At 43.3% G+C, this 14,697-nt stretch overlaps 1 protein-coding gene across 1 annotated transcript in view; it reads left to right on the top strand.

The window, feature by feature from the left end:
- GRM7 (glutamate metabotropic receptor 7) overlaps positions 1 to 14,697 on the top strand; it is an 872,294-nt gene that overhangs the window by 297,003 nt on the left and 560,594 nt on the right. The window lies entirely within an intron of this gene.

The following is a 14,697-nucleotide window of genomic DNA, read 5'->3' as shown; positions in this document are numbered from 1 at the left end:
TTGATTTCTTTCTGTCCTATTCATCAACAACATCAGTGGAAACAATAACAATAACAACAACAACAAAGGCAACAACAAGGGCAACAAAATGGGAAAAAACGGCTTCCAGGAGTCGTGGATTCATAGTGCAGGCACGGGGCCCCAGCAGTAACCCTGGAGGCAAAAAATAAATAAACAAAATATTAAAAAATATTTGCTTTCCCTGTTCTTTACTTATACATAAAGGTAATAATACACCACCTATTATTTGCACCTGACTTACTTTGCTCCACATATTGTTTTAGCTTTGTATAGACGGTGGATCCATGAGTAGTTTTACTCCTCCCGTTGCTAACCGGGAGTCCATCCTACAGACACACCACAACACACCTTTCCATTTTGTGATTGACAACAGTTTTGTGCCTTCCCTTCCCTCCTTATCCCTTCCTTCCCCTCCCCTCCCCTCCCTCCCCTTCTCTTCCTTTTCCATTTCTTTTCTCTTCTCTCTCTTGTAATCTATCCTATGAGAACTGAGGAAGGAGGTGATTGTCTGTGACCCTGGAAGAGAATTCATACCAGATCCACAATGTTGGTGTCATTCATTTTTGAAATTTTAGTTTCCAGAACTTATGTTCCTTTCTATTCCTTTCCGTTCTCTTTAAAAAAATATTTATTTTCCCTTTTGTTGCCCTTGTTGTTTTATTGTTGTAGTTATTGTTGTTGTTATTGATGTCATTGTTGTTAGATAGGACAGAGAGAAATGGAGAGAGGAGGGGAGACAGAGATGGGGAGAGAAAGATAGACACCTGCAGACCTGCTTCACCGCCTGCGAAGCGACTCCCCTGCAGGTGGGGAGCTGGGGGCTCAAACCGGGATCCTTAACTCCACTCCGGTCCTTGGGCTTGGCGCTACATGTGCTTTAACCCGCTGTGCTACTGCCCAACTCCCCTCTTTTCTGTTCTTTTAAGTTGCCCAGGCTGTTGTGTTTTGTCATGGCATTCTGGGCTGACTCATTACATTCCACTTCTGCTGCTTCACAAGACCCCCCCCCCCCCCATGTGAAATGCTCCTCTGCCAATCAGGCTCCATTGATCAGCTCTGCATAAACAATTTGCAGAGCATGGTGACTCAGCAAGCAATACAACATAGTGTTTCTTGCCCAGTCAGTGCATGCAAATTGGACTGAAGACCTTCTAGATCAGCGTAACATAGATGATCTTTGAGTTCTTAGAGCATTTGTTATTAAGAACCAGGGGAGTGTGATTTTTCTGCTTGTTGGCCAACACGTGAAGATGGGCAATATCTCTGAAATCCCTGTTTCACAATTATTCTGGCATTACATTTTATCGCTTGTTGCATGCCTAGAGATAGTCTGCATTTTATTTATTTTTTTTATAACAAATGACAGTAATTGTTATATTTTTTTCAGTGCAGGACATTTTTAGTATTTACTCTGTATCAGACCTTGCATTCTGCTAACACCTCACATTATTAGCTGCTGCCAGCACCAGCATGTTCATTATCAGTCATCGGTCCCTGTGAAAAACTCCTTGTTTAATCCTTCCAGCCCAAGGAGATGGGAACTGCTGCTTTTTCTGTTGTACAAAGGGAGCATGCTCTCAGCCTCCTAAATGAAGCTACTTTTGTAAAGCCAGACAGGTGGGAATTGGTCTACCATATTTGTCTTGTGCAGAGTCCAGAAATTAATCCACATAGTGGCCACAAACACCAAGTAGTTACGTATTCCTTTTTTTTTTTTTTTGGTATGATAATCATATATGTCTAGATACTGTTTTGAGTGCTTAGTGTGTATCAGTGTAATGCTGTTTGGTTTCATGCCTGTTCCCTCAGCATGGAAACAGTATGTTATTTTCATTGAGAATTACTTCATTTCAGTAAGGCTCTTAAGTTCTGATTTTTAATTGTGTGTGACTGCTACCTCACACATACGTGATTTCACTTTTCTCCCAGGCTGACATTGTTGTTGTTGTTCTTCTTCTTCTTCTTCTTTTTAGGAGTGAAAGAGAGAGAGAAAGAGAGATGATGATGAGAGAGATGATGAGAGAGGAGGGTAGAGGAAATGAGAGGATATAAGAGGGAGAGGAGGAGGAGAAGAGAGAGAAAGAGAAGGAGAATGCAATACTCAAGCCCTCCCCAGTGCTGTTCTACTCTCATATGGTGCTGAGTTCACATGGCATGATGGGAAGGCATGTGCCCTACTGACTGAGCAATCCCATGGTCCTTAGGAGCTATTTGCATTTCATATCCTAACCTATGGCTGAATTCACCTTCACAATAGTTTTCATTATCATGCTGCCATGACAGTGATTAACACATGTGGAAAGACTTCCTAACTTAGAACGATTGGTCAAGAAATTACTTTTTTTTTTTTTTCTGTGTACTGGCAAGTCTGTCCTAAGATTTTGGGTTTGCTGGATGAAAGAGCATAGCTGATATCCTACCTCTGCAGGGGTCCAGAGAGGAAAGACCTGTTGGCAGCTTCACTTACTGTGAGGATCACCTGCTGGCACTTTCCCCACAATTTGTAGCACAGCGGTTTCCAGAGTGTGAGCCAGCAGCTCTCCCATGTCTCTCCCACATGCGTTTGATTCATAAAGGCGTGCTAACTCACCCGCCATGCTTTTCGGTGGTCTTCCCTGCCAAGTTTAATAGATCAAGGTGATCAGACAGCGATGTGTGGTAGAAACCAACCACCTCTCTCTTAATAAGCCATTTGACGATTTCAACTGTGGAAACGATTCCTTTCCTGATTTACGCACTTATTGTTAGACTTGTGGAATGTTGATCTTTTACAAACTGTTATTCATTGTTTCCATTAGCAGAACTTGAAGTGGGTTTGGTGTAATGCACCAAAGTAAAGCCTTCTGGTCCTGGTGCAGGATGGTGGAGGAGGTCCTAGGCTGAGGGTGAGAGTGTTTGGCAGAAAACGCAGAAGTTTCACACGTGTACCAACAGCTATATTTACTATTGAATGTAGACCATTCGTCTTCCCCCCCACTTGTTTTTAAATACATAAATAAAAATGAAAAGTCAACTAATATGTAAAGTATCCAACATTTTCTTCAAGATTCCAACCTCTAAGAAAACCAAATTAAAAAAGAAGGTGCAGGCCAGCAGCAGGTTCAGCCAAGTCATCGAGACATTTCTTCCCCTTTGGGACCTTTCTGCTTCCTTTCCCGAGCCCACTCCTGGTCCAATTCTCCTCCTCCTCCTCCTCCTCCTCCTCCTCCTCCTCCTCCTCCTCCTCCTCCCCCTCCCCCTCCCCCTCCTCCTCCTCCTCCTCCCCCTCCCCCTCCCCCTCCTCCTCCTCCTTCTCCTCCTCCTCCCCCTCCCCCTCCCCCTCCTCCTCCTCCTCCTTCTTTTCTTCTTCATCGAATGCTCGAGTTTTCAAACTTCTTAGATATTGTTATGTTAGGCAGTTGTAAAATAAAAAATCCAAATGTGGATGATCATTTTCAGGAAAACAAAGCTCTAAATGACTGGGGTGGTTATACATTTTCAAGAGCGTGGCTGCAATTAGCAAAGGAATAATGGCAGCAGCTGAGTAGGAACAAACATGGGCTCAATCCAGCTGAAGCCACGGCTGAATTGGATTAATTTGGCACGAGGTGCATGTCAGTGCTGGCATTTGGACCACATTGGATTTCTGCTGGCGACCTAGTTCCACATGCCTTTGTCACTGCTGCTCTCAGACACTTCCCAAACGATTGTGGGAGGAGGTGGGAAGGGTAGTCTGGACTCAGACAAACACATGCCACATTTTTCTTTTTCTCTTTCTTCCTTTATTGAGGGGGAATAAATGGTTTACAGTCAACAGTATAATATACAATAGTTTGTACATGTGTAACATTTTTCAGTTGTCCATATAACAACTCAACCCCTTCTAAGTCCTCCTCTTCCATCATGTTCCAGGACCCGAACCCTCTCCCCCCACCCAGAATCTTTAACTTTGGTGAAATACACCACCTCCAGTCCAAGTTCTGCTTTGTGTTTTCTTATTTTTCAACTTCTTTTTTTTTTGTTGTTTATTATTAGTGATTGAATAATAATCAACAAGATTGTGGGATAAGAGGGGTATAGTTGCATTCAATTCCCACCACTGGAGTTCTGTGTCTCATCCTGTTCATTGGAAACTTTCTTATTCTTTTTTATTTCTTTTTTTTAGTTTTATTATTTATTTATTTTCCCTTTTGTTGCCCTTGTTGTTTAACGTTGTTGTGGTTATTGATGTCACTGTTGTTGGATAGGACAGAGAGAAATGGAGAGAGGAGGGGAAGACAGAGAGGGGGAGAGAAAGACAGACACCTGCAGACCTGCTTCACAACTTGTAAAGCAACTCCCCTGCAGGTGGGGAGCCAGGGGTTCGAACCGGAATCCTTATGCTGGTCCTTGTGCTTGGTGCCACGTGCACTTAACCTGCTGCGCCACCACCCGACTCCCAGCTTTCTTATTCTTTATCCCTCTGGGAGTACGGATCAAAGGTCTTTATGGGAGTATAGAAGGTGGAAGGTCTGGCTTTTGTAATTGCTTCTCCTGGACATGGGCATCAGCAGGTGGATCCATACACCCAGCCTGTTTCTATCTTTCCCTAGTGAGACAGGGCTCTGGGGATGTGGGGTTCTAGGACACACTGGTAAGGTTGTCTGCTCAGAGAAGTCAGGTTGGTGTCATGGTAGCACCTTCCATCCTTCCTTCCTTCCTTCCTTCCTTCCTTCCTTCCTTCCTTCCTTCCTTCCTTCTATTGGTTTAATAATGATCTACAACAAAAGCTTAGGATAAGAGGGGCATAACTACATAGAATTCTCAACACCAGAGCTCATTATCCCATCCTCTCCACTGGATGCTTTCATATTCTTTATCCCTCTGGAAATAATGGACCAAAGATCTTCCTGGGGTGCAGAAGGTGGAAGGTCTGGCTTCTGTAATTGTTTTTCCACTGGACATGGGCATTGACAGGTCCATCAATACTCTCATTCTGTTTCTATTTTACTCTAGTGGGGCAGGTCTCTGGAGAGGTGGGGTTCTAGGACACATTGGTGAGGTTGTCTGCCCAGGGAAGCCAGGCTGGTGCCATGGTATCATCTGCAACTTGGTGGTTGAAAAGCATTAAGATATAAAGCAGAACAAATTGTTTAATAATTATAAACCTAAAGGTAATAATATAGCAGATGAAATTGGGGGGTCCCTCCATTTTGGAAAAAGCTAGGAAGTCTTATTTTAGGTATATGCCAAGGGGCCCATGACTTTACTAATTTTAGTTGAGCCCAACAACTGACATGCAGGTGGGCTAAAAGGTATTGTCTAGAAAGATGGTGTTAAAGTTGGAACTATGACTAGAAAGCTAGATCTAGAAGGAGAGTAGCACCCAAATATGGAGAAAGTATATAAATATTGTTAACTGTAAACCCCATCAATCTGATCTTGGACTCATCTTGAGCACAGGAGTCTGGGTAACCTCTGCATCCCTGTAGGTCTGAGCTCACATTCTGTGGTCATAGTAGGAACATTCTAGGCTGCACCCATTTCAGGAACCATCTTCCCTGAGTGGCAGAGTATGTTGCCCTAGCCTCCATCTGGATAGTGGGGCTGTCCCTACCATTGTTTATCCACATCGAGGCCAAGGTTCCGTAGAGGCCCAGAAAAAGGTCCACTATATTGTTCCTGAAGGAGGTGACCAGTGATGGTGGAGAGACGGATCTGTTAGAGGTCTAGGCCCATCATGTCTATGTGGGAATCCCAGGATTCCCTGACTAGGGTCCCGGTTGATGGGATGACCTGGTAGTGGACAAAAGAGCCATCATTAAAGTGTGCCAGACACTTACCTTTATCCAGCTTTTGTAGTCCTGGATTATGGTATCAAAAGAATGTACTTGACATAATGACATTTGGACAATGATAGATTTAAACACCCTTACCTATATACTCTGACATTTTCCAGCTTAGAAATGTATTCTGATCTTTATCGGTGTGATGTCTAACCACCTGTTATTTGTGCCTGGACATTCACTGCTGATGCATGTTTCACTTGAAAACTATCTCTAATCTTATGAATAAATACTCAGGGGACCATCAGATAGGGTCACACACTGGTCCCAGCTCAAAATAACCTGTGTGTGTCCCCCTCCAGACTTCTTCAGATAAAATTATGTATTGACCAATGTTTTTTTCTTTCTCTCAACCCTGAGACATGTCAGTTCTCAGAATACTGTCAACTGGCCAAAGCCCTCTACTGACATATCAGCCAGACAAGCAACTCTTAATACAGCGAGGTAGATAAACAAACAAAGAAAAAAAACTGTCCTTTGAGTAACAGCAACTGTGGGATCAGTGAGGGAGAAGGGCAGTTTGGACTTGGGATTGGTGGGGTAGGACAGATTTCCATCACACAGCGTCGATTGCCTTTCACTGAACAAACAGGTATCATAGATAAGAATCTGTCACCTGTGAGGGACAGGTGTGCTTCCCTCTGCACATACAGTGTTCTCTCAGCAGTTGCATTGATGCCTGAGGCCCAGCAGAAGCTAGGTAAATGACTCTAAGTGAAAAATGCATGTCCTGGATTCTCTCATATAAAGTTTATACCATGTTTTCCCAAGTGATCATGTCCCATAAATCTGTTGTATGGATGGACATTCTTTAAGGGGGAGATTCTCAAGGATAACAAATGAGACAGTTACCCCATACCTTGTCACAGTGAGTGATGTCACAGAAATGTGTGGTGGCCTGGGCAGTTGCTACAGGAGTACAACCCCAGAACATCATCCTGGGGAATGCAACTGATCATATATCATTATTTTACAAAATAAAATAATAAAAAAAAAAAAACAGATGCTGGCCTCCAAGTTCCAGCAGTTCCAGTGACTTTGAGGTTCTGTCTTCTAAGAAGAACCACGAAGAGAATCAGTTTTCAGTCAAGTTTAGTTCATAACGCACTCAATTTAGGTAAATAGATGGACGGGAATTGTTGGTGCGAAAGTCACAGCTCTTTGGAGTATTTCAAAGGCAAGATTCAATGTATAAAGGACGCGGTAAAGAGTTTGGATAAACAGGCTGGGAGACAGTGTAATGTTTCTGCAAAAGACTGCCATGCCTGATGCTCGGAGGTAAACAGGTTCCACTGCCACCAGAGAGCCATGTTCCGGTCTTTGTACTTTCTCTCTCTCCCTCTCTCCCTCTCTGTTTCTCTCTCTCAAATAAAAGAAAATACTTGCATTATATATATATATATATATATATATATATATATACACACACACACACACACACACACACACACACACACACACACACACATATATATATATATATGGAATTTGAATAAACTAGGTTTGGTAAATTAACACTGACTTGGCATTTTCCTATGCTACTTCAAGTGGTGATATTTCGCAGAAGACTTGGTTTCAGAGAATCAGAACAAGAGGCCACTAGTTATGACAGGTCAGATATTTGGGATATCATAAGGCACTGAGACTGCATACAAGTGTGCAGGACAGCACATTGCAGGACAAAAAGTGATGTTTCTGTACCTTCTGGCCTTAGCTCTCCTGTTTTTGATTTTTCAGCTGTTATACTCTTCACCAAAAGCATTCAGTGGTTTGCCTCAGTGGTGCCATCTTGTTGAATATGGTGTCTTTGTTGCCATTGAGCTGGTTTAATTTTATTATAAGTAAGTTCGTTCTGCTTGATAAATTATTCAGAAGACCACACAGTCTTCTAGGAAAAGAGAAAAAAGAGGGTGGAGGCAAGAGAGAGAGAGAGAGAGAGAGAGAGAGAGAGAGAGAGAGAAGAAACAGGTTCCTCCCATAATGGACAGGACACTCAGTCACCTATCAATGGAAAGAGCAACAAGAGTTAATTTTGGTCAACCACCGATGGATCAGAAATCCTTCTCTCTCCCGAGAATCCCAGGCTGAAAGCTGCCTTTTCCCGGAGCTCACACCAGGTGTGGTCTCCAAGTCGCCATCTTGGTTCTGCCGTCAACCATACAGTCTTCTATCATTTGTATTTCAAAATGAACAAGGGACATCTTTTAGGCATGTCAGAAGACTGTGTGGGCTTCCTGTAGGAAGAAGTGATGTGCTTCAGCACCAAGTGGTGAGAGTTCAAGTGTGAGAGTGCTAGTGATTATTGCAGTTCCCCTATTCTGCCCACTGTGGTGAAGGGCATGCGATGATTCCATTCTGAATGCAATCTTCTTGTCTAGAATTTATCTCTCTCTTTCTCTCTTTATGTTTTATCTCCCACTTTCAAATTAAATCTGCTTAGCTTCCCTTAAATTAGATGAACCCAAATCAAAGACAAACTCTCCCATCTACCAGTGTACTTCAGTGCTTCCCTGACTGTAAATAGCAATATTTTCTTTAAGAAAAAATTACATGGGACATGAGGTTTTTCCACCCTGGAGATTAGATCTCATTATTTATTGTAAAACACTGGTGCTATAAAATCTCAATTCACTGACTGTGAAAAATAATTGAGCGGCCAAGTAATTTAACACACCGTCTAAATCTCCAACAGGCTTTGATTATGGTGAAAACTTTTTAAAGAATTTAAAGCCAGATGCCCAGCCACTTTCTAATATATAAGTATTGATCATGTATTATTCCTTCAGCAACCTATAAAGTAAAATGTAGTGGTGATTTGTAGGCGTGAAGAAACATGCCAGGTCGCTCACAAGAATACATACAGTCAGTTCTATTCACTTATGTAGCTTTAGGCTTGGTACTGTAATTAGCGTCTTGCTAGTGAGTTACCTGCTGGGTGTCAGATGCTAGGATGAGAGCTTTGGAATGACTAAGATGCATAGAAACACTTGTTGATTGGTCTGAAGGGGAGAGAAGGGCATGGCAATAAGGATGAAAAAGGTATTGCCTGGGGGCGGGTGGTGGTACATCTGGTTAAGTGCACACAGTACGAATTGCAAGGATCCATGCAAGGATCAGGGTTCGAGCCCCCAGCTACCCATTTGTATGAAGGAGGACATTTCACAAGCTGTGAAGCAGGGCTGCGGGTGTCTGTCTTTCTCTCTCCCTCTCTTTTCTTTTAAAATAAATTTTTTAGGGGCCAGGTGGTAGCTCAGCACATGTCACAAAGTACAAGGACCAGAGTAAGGATCCTGGTTCGAGCCCCTGGCTCCCCACCTGTGGGGGGAGGGGGCGCTTCAAAAGCAGTGAAGCACATCTTCAGGTGTCTGTCTTTCCTTCCTTCTCTGTCATCCTCTCCTCTCTTGATTTCTCTCTGTCCTATCCAGCAACAACAACAACAACAACAACAAGGGCAATAAAAAGGGCAACAAAATGGGAAAAATGGCTTCCAGGAGACCTGGATTCATGGTGCAGGCACTGAGCCCCAGCAATAACCCTGGAGGTAAATAACAACAACAACAACAACAACAATACTTTTATCCATTTTATTACTGGGTAGAGACAGAGAGAAACTGAGAAGGGAAGAGACAGAGACACTTGCAGCCCTGACTCACCACTCAAAATGCTTTCCTCTTGCAGGTGGGGACAAGGGGCTTGAACCTAGGACCTTACACACTGTAGTGCCTGTGCTTAACCACCTGCACCACCACCTGCCCCCTCTCTTTCCTTCTCTATCTCCCTCTCTTCTCTGAATTTCTCCATGTCCTGTCTAATAAAATGCCACCAAGAGCAGTGGATTGGTAGCGCCAGCACTAAACCCACCTGGAGGCAAAAATAAAATAAATAAGTAAATAAATAAATAGTTGTATTACCTGTGGAGACAGGCGATGTACACATTGGGATGTGAGTACAAAGTAGGAACATTCCACACAACATGTATAGAAGGCTCAAGTCCTGCTTGATCATTCCAGAAGCTGATGTCCCAACAGACGAGTTCAAGTACAAATAGTGAATCTAGAGAACAGGGTCTGGCAGTGTTGGAAACAAAGGTTTGGGGGTTGGGCTGCTGCTTGCAGCACGTAGAAGGATTCACAGCAGGGAGCTAGGAACTGGTTTAAACAATACAGGGTTTATTAGGGTGAAACAGGTAAAAGGCAAAATAAGCACTTATCATCAAGGATTAAGTGTATGCTAGATCCATAAAGTCTGAATATGGTTGTCAAAAATTAGTCCCATAAGATAAACAATTATCAGCTCTGGTAAAGGTTGCTCATGACTGTAGAGGGGTCTAAAAGTTCACCGGCTAGCAGAGTCACACGTGTTCAGTTCCCAGGAGAAGTAGCCATGGCGGATACCTGGAGCATCACCGCCAAGATGCTTCTGACCAGAAGAAGCCGCAGGCAAAAAGAGCCACTTGCTCAAAGTCCCCTTCTCCTAGTCAGATTAGGTAGAGGATGACCTTGCGTTATGGACGACATGGAAGAGAATTTCAATTAAAAGAACTGCCTTAGAGGGACGGGGAGAGAGTATAATAAACAAAAGTCTTGCATGCTTGTGGCTCCAAAGTCCCAGGTTCAGTCCCCAAATCCCCAGCACCACCATACACCAGAGCTGAGTAGAGCTCTAGTGACTCTCTCTCTCTGTCACCCTCTCCCCATCTGTCAGTCTCTGTATCTGCGTCTATACAGATATATGTGCCTATATGTATATCTTGCATTATGAAAATAGTATGTGGGAGAATCTTGTTTTGAGCCCCTGTACCATGGACAGCACCCTTGACAACATTGTTTCAGGAGTATTCTCATGGATACTGGACTGGCACTGTGATGTCTCTCCTCTGCCTCTCCCTCTCTAAAAAATAGTAGGGGGGGGACATAGAGGAAGAGAGACAGAGAGTCACCTCCAACACTGCTTCACCACTCACAAAGCTTTCCCCCTGCAGGTAGGGACCAGGGGCTAGAACCGGACTACATTTTTTTTTTTTTGTCTTCCAAAGTGAATACATCTGTGTGACTAAGACCCTGAGTCAAGAGACTAAATGCATCCCCAAGCCCCGTGAAAGCTCTGTATCCCAAATCCCCACACAAAGCTCTATTTAGGAACCTTTTAAAGCCAAGCCTGGGATTGCCTTTCGGTAAGAATTTCATTTCTCACGCTGCCTGGTGTTTTGGCAAGGGGTAAAAAAAATTGATGAAGTTGGAATTTAAGTTGGCAGGAGTGCAGAGGGCAGGAGATTTATTGAAGCTGTTAATAGTGTGTGTGTGTGTGTGTGTGTGTGTGTGTGTGTGTGTGTGTGTGGCAAAGATCAGATCCCAGAGAAAGCAAGGGCCACACGGTAAGTGCAGGGATTGCTAACAGCAGGGACCTGAGTGGCCATTTTTCTAGAAGGGAATATGGGGATATAGTCCTCCTTCAAAGCTCATTAAGGGGGAGGTGGGACAGGTGGTGGTCTGAGCCTCCGGCTCCTCACTTGCAGGGGGAAGGCTTCACGAGTGATGAAGCAGGGCTGCAGGTGTCTGTCTATCTGTCTCTCTCCCTCTCTGTCTTCCTCTCCCCTCTCAATTTCTCTCTGTCCTATCAAAAAGAAAAATGGCCACAAGGAGCAGTGGATTCATAGTGCCAGCACCAAGCCCTAGCAATACCTCCCCCCCAAAAAAAAAAAATAAAAAGTTCACCTAGTGAGATTTCTTATCTAATCATGTTTCGTGCATGAGTCAACCCCCGTGTACCTCTGACGTTGGGATGCAGCCTACACTGGACTCTGGGAGAAATGTCAGAAGAAGATGACCAGAGTTACTCTGAATTCCAATTCCATCAAGACACAGGGAGAGGAGAGCAAAAAGGAAGGGCATTCACAAGTAGCAATTGGTGCAAACTGGAAAGGAAGAGAAGGCGAGACCATAGGAAAAAATGAGCAACTATATAGATATTTATAGAAAATAAAATAATTAAAAATATACAGGTAATATTGATTTAAAAAGTAAATAAAGGTAGTATACATATATATATACCTGTGTGTGTGTTTCCATTGAGTACCTACCTGTAAATGCACTTTTATTTTTTTTTTCTTTTTCACACAGCCAAGAGAATTTCTTTTCATTCCTAAAGAAATGCCACATTCAGTGGTCCCGGAGGTTGGCACAATGGATAAAGCATTGAGTTCTCAACCATGAGGTCCTGAGTTCAATCCCCTGCAGCACATGGACCAGAGTGATACCTGGTTCTTTCTCTCTCTCCTCCTATCTTTCTCATTAATAAATAAGTAAATAAAAAAGAAAGAAATGCCACATTCAGGGGACCAGGCAGTGCTGCACCTGGTTAAGCACTCACATTACAGTGCATGAGAACCTGGGTGCCAGCCCCTGGTCCCCACCTGCAGGGGGAAAGCTTCACAAGTGGTAAAGCAGGCCTGCAGGTGTCTCTCTGTCTCTCTCCCTTCCTGTCTCCCCCTTCCCTCTCCATTTCTCTCTGTCTCTATCCAATAATAAAGAAATAAATATTTTTTTAAAAGAAGAAGAAAGAAATAGTAGTCAACCCATACCTGTGTCCTTGGGAGAACCGCTGCAGTTATCAGTGAAGGGAATGGGGACGCAGAACTCTGGTGGTGGGATCTGTGTGGAATTATACCCTTGTTATCTCATAATTTTATAAATCAATATTAAGTCACTTAAAAAAAAAACGGTTACAGCTGTGATCACCTCAGCGGAGTTATTTCACTGCTAGGTTGACCCAGAGGCAGGGGAGAAAGGGTGCCAGCCTTCAGAACAGAAGATGACAGGAATACAGTTTCGGCCTGGCTGTTGCTAACAGCACCTCATGGGAGGGTCATTTTCCTGCCCACGGAGCAGGCGGCGGAAGTTCCTCCATTACCAGGGCCTCAGGAGAAGAAGAAACAAAACTGGGCTTGCTCAGGTGCAAGATGAACAGTATGGAAACTTGCTGGAGGAGTGTGGACAACACTTTGGTTGAGAATAATGGGGCAGAGATGTTGGGAGTTGCTGAGAGGAGAGAGATTGAGAGAAGGTGGAGGCTGAATGTGGCAAAATGTTGGAAATAACGCAACCACTTTGTGATTTGTGCGGTTAAAGTCTCTCAGTAAGTATGAAATGATTATTTATGCAAATGCAAAACAATTCTAAATGGAGGGGGGCATCATATTATCTCAGTTTAATTACAGTGGGTTTTTTTTTAAGTTTTTAAAAATATTTTTATTTAATGAGATAGTTCAATGGGGGACCAGGTCGTGGCGCACCTGGTTAAGCGCACACACTACAGTGCACAAGGGCCCAGGTTCAAGCCCCTGGTTCCCACCTGCAGGGGGGAAAGCTTCATGAGTGGTGAAGCAGGGCTGCAGGTGTCTCTCTGTTTCTCTCCCTCTCTGTCTCCCCCTCCCCCTCTCAATTTCTCTGTGTCTCTATCCAATAATAAGTAAATACAATTTTAAAATAAATTTAGGTAGTTTAAAAGAAGCACAACAGATAGGTAGGACTCAGATGTAAGTGGCCCAGGCATCACCTGTAAGAGGGAAGCTTCAGAAGCAGAGAAGTAGTGCTACATATGTGTCTCTGCCTCTCTCCCTATCTCATTCCTCTGTCACTTTCTCTCTGGTCTAGCCAATAATTTCTTAAAGTCATTTTTTCCTTTCTTTTTATTTGATGGGACAGAAAGAAATTGAATTTTTTTCAATATTTCCATTTTACAAATAAAAACATTATAAAAAAGAGAGAATAGATATGATGGCTATCCAAACAGCTACATTTTAAGCATAAATGTTATTCTTTTTTATATTTATTTCATTAATTTCCCTTTTGTTGCCCCCTCTTGTTTTATTGTTGTTGTAGTTATTGTGGTTGTTATTGATGTCATTGTTGTTGGATAGGACAGAGAGAAATGGAGCGAGGAGGGGAAAACGGGGGGAGAAAGGTAAACACCTGCAGATCTGCTTCACTGCTTGTGAAGTGACTCCCCTGCAGGTGGGGAGATGGGGGCTCAAACCAGGATCCTTATGCCGGTCCTTATGCTTTGCACCACCTGTGCTTAACCCGCTGCACTACTGCCCAACTCCCCATAAATGTTATTCTTTTGAAGAACTTATAATGAATGCTGCCTTTATCTCCCTGAGAAGAACCCACTGGGGAGAAAAAGATAGTAGTTTTCTCTTTATCCTACTATTTAATTCCCACCCCCACCCCTCCAAAGAGAATTTTCTTTTACTTGTTTGCCATGTCAACTAGGAACTGGGCCCATTGCATTGAAATCATAGAGGGACAAATTATTTGGCTTTTTGTGAGTGGCTATCACTGTCCAGTACCTCATGCGTCTCTGCAGTAAAGTCTCTAGGGAAGAAACTCCCTTCAAGCATATTATAATTTTTTTAATGTTCTTTGTAGTTTAAATAAAGGCGTAAGGCAACAGGCAAAACAAAAACACAAAAAACAGAGATTACAGCACTATTCAGGTCTGTCTTATGGTGGTGTTGGGGACTGAAGCTGAGATTTTAGAGTAAGAGGCATGAGGGTCATGTGCAGAACCATTATGCAGTCTCCCCAGGCCCAATTGCAGTGCTTTGTATTGCTCTGTTGTTGGCACTTTCAGTGACAGTTCACTGTGCAGAGGGCGGCATCAGATGTGGTGGGGGACAGCACCTCTCCCACCGGAGTCCTGTGCACGCCCTCAGCACTGTGCTGTTCTGACGTACGACTCAAAGGAAAATAATTGACACCAGAGACTGTATGTATTATTCATCAGGTCTTCTGATAGGTGTTTACAACAAGGATTCTTTTTATTGCTACTTTGTCTCTACGTTATCTTATTGTCTCACTTAATTTAGATT

This window comes from Erinaceus europaeus, chromosome 21, assembly GCF_950295315.1.
Source record: "Erinaceus europaeus chromosome 21, mEriEur2.1, whole genome shotgun sequence".
NCBI lineage: Eukaryota > Metazoa > Chordata > Mammalia > Eulipotyphla > Erinaceidae > Erinaceus > Erinaceus europaeus.
The sequence above is the reverse complement of the archived record's forward strand: the minus strand, read 5'-3'. Positions and strand labels throughout refer to the sequence as shown.